Source organism: Ammospiza caudacuta, chromosome 16, assembly GCF_027887145.1.
Source record: "Ammospiza caudacuta isolate bAmmCau1 chromosome 16, bAmmCau1.pri, whole genome shotgun sequence".
Taxonomy (NCBI): domain Eukaryota; kingdom Metazoa; phylum Chordata; class Aves; order Passeriformes; family Passerellidae; genus Ammospiza; species Ammospiza caudacuta.
In genome coordinates, this window is record NC_080608.1 from 4,747,055 (window position 1) to 4,752,519 (window position 5,465).

Sequence of the window (5,465 nt, forward strand, 5' to 3'; positions counted from 1 at the left end):
GCCTCCAAGGCTGTGTTATTGATCAAGGCTTTCCCTCCTTGGGAAGATCTGGTGTGAGCACAGATTCTGCTCTGCTCCTCCAGAGCCCTGGCCAAGGCTCTGCAGCTTAAACTTTCATCTGGAGACTTCAGAAGTGTCCGTGGCTCTGCCTTCAATATCACCTTTGCTTAAAGTGGCTCTTGAGATAGAAGTAGTTCAGTGATGAGAAAATCAAAGTGCTTACTCTGCTTGTTTTTGTGGCTGGCAGGGGCTCAGAGCTGTGATTCTGCTCTGGGTACCCCATTCCCTGCACTAAATAAACTCCTCCATGCTCTGTTCCTAGATGTGGACGCTGGACATAGATTTACAGCTCCATGCACCCATTTCTCCTGAGATTTTTCATGTTAAATGGTCTCTGTGCATCTAAGAAACAAGAAGTTATGGTTTTTGTTGCCAGCATTCTCTCACCCACATTTTAGGAATTTCAATAGTTCTGAAAGAATTCTTCAATTTGTTTAGTCAAACCCTAAAAGTTCCTGAGAAAATCCCTGGAATTCATCCTGATAGCATAGTGTTTTCCTGTCTAAAAATGCTTAACTTTTAACAACAGAAGGCAAAAGCTTAATTCCAGCTTGAGATTTGACCTGACCTGCTCTAATGAGAAACAGATTACACAATTTTAATGGAAATTGGGGCATCAGAACTTAAAGGAGGAAAGATCAAATCAATTGACACCTGCTGGCTGAGGCAAGATTGTGTTGTTTTCCAGGAACAACAATTCCACAATATTTCCTTTCATAACAACAGGAGTAGTTGTGGTTATCATAGGAGCAGGTAAACAGCCATATGAAGGCACTGACTTCTTAAGGATATAGGAATAACCAGGAAATTTTACATTTCCATTTTAAAAAGGGCTTATCTTTGAATCTCAGTTATTTTCTTGTATTAGAAGGGGAATTCTCCCTGGGTTTTATTTTGCAGGAATTTCCAGAAGAGTTAAGGGTGGGTAGGGTATGGGTAATTCCTAAAACCATTTTGTGTTGTTGTGACCTTATAATGGAAGGCTGGGTTTAGAAAGGAAGATATAAAAATTAGAATTAATGATGACCTGATCCTGCTAGGATACATAGCAGCATTTTCTAGAGTTCAGTTCTGTGAAAATAAGCTTGGAAATGGGATAATGCTTTATCTGCTGCAGGTTTCACTGGAATGTCCCAGTGCAAGCAGCCAAGCAAAGTTCATTGGGAGGTGGAGAAAATAACATGAAAACCATTTGGAAGTTTTTAATCATGTTTTAAGATTTTGATGGTGAAGTCTGGAAAATCACATCTAAATGGTTTTGATTCCAAGAGCTTTTCAAATTATTTGGACCCAAACCATTTTATCTTGACTTTCAGCAAAATAAAACATTGTTAATTTCAGAGGGCCACTGAATGTGCTTATTTTCTCCTACTGCTGTTCTCACACAGCTGCTTTCTGACAGGAAGTCCAGAGTAGTAACAAATGCCACTGCTATAATGTGATGGGTTTAGGTTTTGACTTCACCTCAACAGCATTTCAGCATATCCAAGAGTCTACATTTAACAATATTATTTTCCTCTTTTTAATAAATGTTTAAGACTTTATTCAGCTTACTCCTGTCACAAGAGAGGAAAAATAGTGACACAGTGGTTCTGCCCATAGATCTTTCCCCCTGCAATACAAGTATGTGCAGTTTGTCCAACCTCTCTTGCATCACAGATGATAAAGTTTCAGTCTTTGCCCCTGGAGAAATACTTTTCAACCAATGGAGTTCCTTCTCAGGAATTTTTAGTTTTGTTAACCTTTTTTCCCCTCAATTTCATCTAATTATTTTCAATTTTAAATCCTTTTCTAGTGAGCTTATTAATTTTCTTCTTTCTAACTGACAGTTATTCCCTACCACCTTTAACATCCCCCTCTTTGAACGGTCTCAGCGTATTGCCTGTATCTTTTTCTGCATTTTTCCTCCCAATTGGTCTAACTTGTTAATTAATCATTTGGCTTCTCTCTGAACAACTTGTTTCCATAGAAATATCTTTCTTGATGCCTCCTATTATAGTCACAGCTGAAGTTAGGTTCCTTGATCTCCGGTGTTAACTCAAGATGATCAGAGAAGACATAGAAAACAATTACTCTGGGATCTTACAAGGAGAAAGTTAGAAATGAAATGTCACTCATCTTGGATTCATGGAAAGTGTTGAGGGAGAGGGGAAGTGCCGCTTTCTCGGCTGTTTAGGTGGCCTGGAAAGGCCCAGGGTGGCCTTGGACAGCCCGGCGCTTCAAAGGACGAGGAGAGACTTCTGATCTTGTCTCGGTCTCGGTGTTTATTAATTGTTTATCTAAAAGATTTTCTCTCGGCCCGACAGAGGCCTGCACAGCAAGTCAGCCATGGGCACACTGCGAGCCCCCGGGGCGGTCACTTATCTTTATACCTGAAGTTACGTGTACAATATTTATCATTTTTCCCCAATACCTTCTACCCTTATTAACCGGTGCACTTTTAGTAATAACCAATCCCAAAGTGCCACCACCACCACAGAAGATGGAGGCCAAGAAGAAGAAGAAGAAGAACAGGACACGCCCCAATTCCTCCATCTTACTTCTTTAGACCCCCCTGTACCAAAATCCTAAACCCTGTGTTTTACACTCTAACTAACTTATCCCTTCACCATACACCCAGTGAAACCTTCCCAGTCCTCATACAGGCGTCGTCTCCTGTGTCGGATCAAAGTCCAGCCACCAGACACTTCTGGCAACATTCCAGGACTCCCGAGCCCCCCAGGGGTGTTCTCGGCCACTCTGCACCTCCATCCTGAGGTGCTGAGATCCCACAGGGAAGGAAGAAGTGAGGTGATCTCTTGTAAATGTAAGGAAATATTACAGTGGCAGGAATTGAAATATGCAGGGAGCTTGGCTTTAATGGGAGGTGACCCCAGTGCTTGGCACAGTGAGTGTCTGAAACACCTTTGGTGACTTGGGGTTCTGCAGAGTTTTGGTAAAGCATGAGTGAGGGATTCAGCACAGCAGGCTCATTTCTAAAAACAGTTAAATTTGGTCATGCAGTACTTTGTGAAGTTGTTTAAAAGGACCCTCTCTAGGATTGTTTTCACCACATTTGATGGAGGTGGAATGTGAGTGGTTTGGAGCTGCTGTGGGCAGAATCCCTGCAGGAGCTGACTACAGTCAGGTTTGGCCAAGGCTTGGAAGGAAGCCCAAGGTCAGAAAGGTTCTGGAGAGCCTTCAGTGAGGGTAGGTGGGTCCAGAAAACAGGAAATCAAGCAACAAGGACCATTTGGGGAAAATGATCCCATTTTCCAGGTGTCAGTCCCAAACAAACAAAGCTTTGAGGCTCTAGTGATGTTATTGTGGTCCTTGGAGAGCTGCAGATCTGGGAACTGAGAAGGTGAGCAGAAACCTGGGAACCCAGGTGAGCAGGAAACCTTTTCTTGTCTCTCCCTCCAGCTTGGGAACCTCCAGCAGCAGCCCCACAAGTCATCATCCAGGCAGCTGCATGAGGAGGGTTTGAGAGGCTGTGAAATACCCAAATCCCCTTCTGAAGCTGAGACATCCTTATTGCAGACACCCTTTACTCCAGCATGGAACCTCTGTGTGTGGGCTGGACCTACTCTAGTGAGAGGCAGATGCCAGGTTTCCCTGGGTTTGTTGTCCTCTAGGATATATAAAATGATCAAAATGGAGGAATGTGCTTCCTTCCTGCAGAGGCTTCAGGAACTCCTCGCTCAATGCTGGGTTGGACTGAAGGAGTTCACCCCTAAGGTTTTATGTGGGTCTTTCCATGGCTGGTAACCCACAAAAAACTAGGAAGCTTGATGGTAGTTTGCTGTTAAAGAGGAAGCAAATGAGCATTTTAGGGTTGTGCACTGTCATCTCATGGGAAATGCCCAAAGGAAAATGGGTGGGAAAGAGAAACTGCAGGCTCTGGTTGGAGCATTTAATTTCTATGGATGGGAGCAGTCTGCTGATGTTATCCCCAGATTTAAATGATACATTCTGTCTTTCTAATCCAAGCACATAGCTGCAAATTTAATCAGAGCAGGGTGTGTACTTTTTATATGGCTTTGGGTGGGTCTGGCAAAAAGCATTTTCTTAGGTAATCATGTCTAATGCCATATATCACAGTACTCTAATTTCTTTAGTATTGTGTCACCCAGTGCCAATATCAAACATCTTCTTCATTGTGCCAAACAAATTGCCATTTAGGAAGCAATTGCACAAAAATAAATCATAGGTCTGTGCAAATTTTGCGTTTGGTTGTTATACAGAACACTAGTGATAATGAAACACACCCATAAATTATAACCTCATTAGGGTATAATATTCCAAAATAAGATTGGGGAAAAGAAGATTTCTTCATCTATAAGAATACTTATTTTAATTAAAAACTTTTGTTTATCCATTTCATTCAAATTCTTATTTTCCCTGCTGTGTTTTGGACTCCAAACTCTTAAGAACCTAAACACTGCATGAAGTTTTTCTACATAAATTTAGAGTCTGGTCTGGCTTCCTGGAGTTGTTCACAGTCTGAATTACCTTTCAACCTGTGTAAATTAACAGCATCCCACCCTTCCAACTGTCCTATTGAAATGTAATGCCTGACAGTCCAGCAGATATAAAATTATTAGGGATTTAAAGTTAACTTCTACTGAAATAATTTTAAACTTTTGCTATGTTCTTCTGAGACCAGCCTACATTCCACTCTACCTGTTGATGGTTGTTCAGCCTGCAAAGACTGATCAAGGTTTTTATTTGATTTTGTGCTGCATCATTAAAAGCAAAAAGTCAAATCACAGCAGCAATGAACTACAGCAAATGCAAAAAAGTCGAGTCTGTTGCAGAGGTTGAAAAACATGCTAATATGATTTCAGCACCCAGGTTCATTGCTCAACTTCATGGGAGCTTTTCAGATCACAATCCAGACTAATTCCATATAAGCCAAATAAAGCCCAGGTTGTGTCTGATCCATGAAAAGCACTGTGGCGAGGGACCTGCCCTGCAGAGCACCGTGAGCTGGGGCACACTCGGTACCGGGGATGAGGGGTCGGGTTTAGGGATGGATCCCAATCCCAGCCCTGCTCTGTTCCTCCCGTACCGCTGGGCACAGCATCTCCTTCGGGATGCAGCGTCGGGCCGGTGTGTTTGGGCAGGGCAGAGGCAGCACAGTTCTGAAGGGAAAAAAAGGAGATGATTTTGTAAAACTTTGAGGAATTGGCAAAACTTGAAAACATGGGGGTAAGCCAGCGAGGGAAGCAGGGGATGTCGATTTGCCTTGGTCTGAACGAGTGCGGGGCGCGGGTGCGGGACAGCGGCTCGGGACGGGCAGGGCCGGGCAGGGACACCCGGCAGGGAGCCCGGACAGCCGGCAGGGAGCCGGGCCAGCCCTCCTGGGCACGGGTCGGGAGCGGGGCCGGGCGGGGCTCGGCCGGGAAGGGCGGAGACAGCGGAGA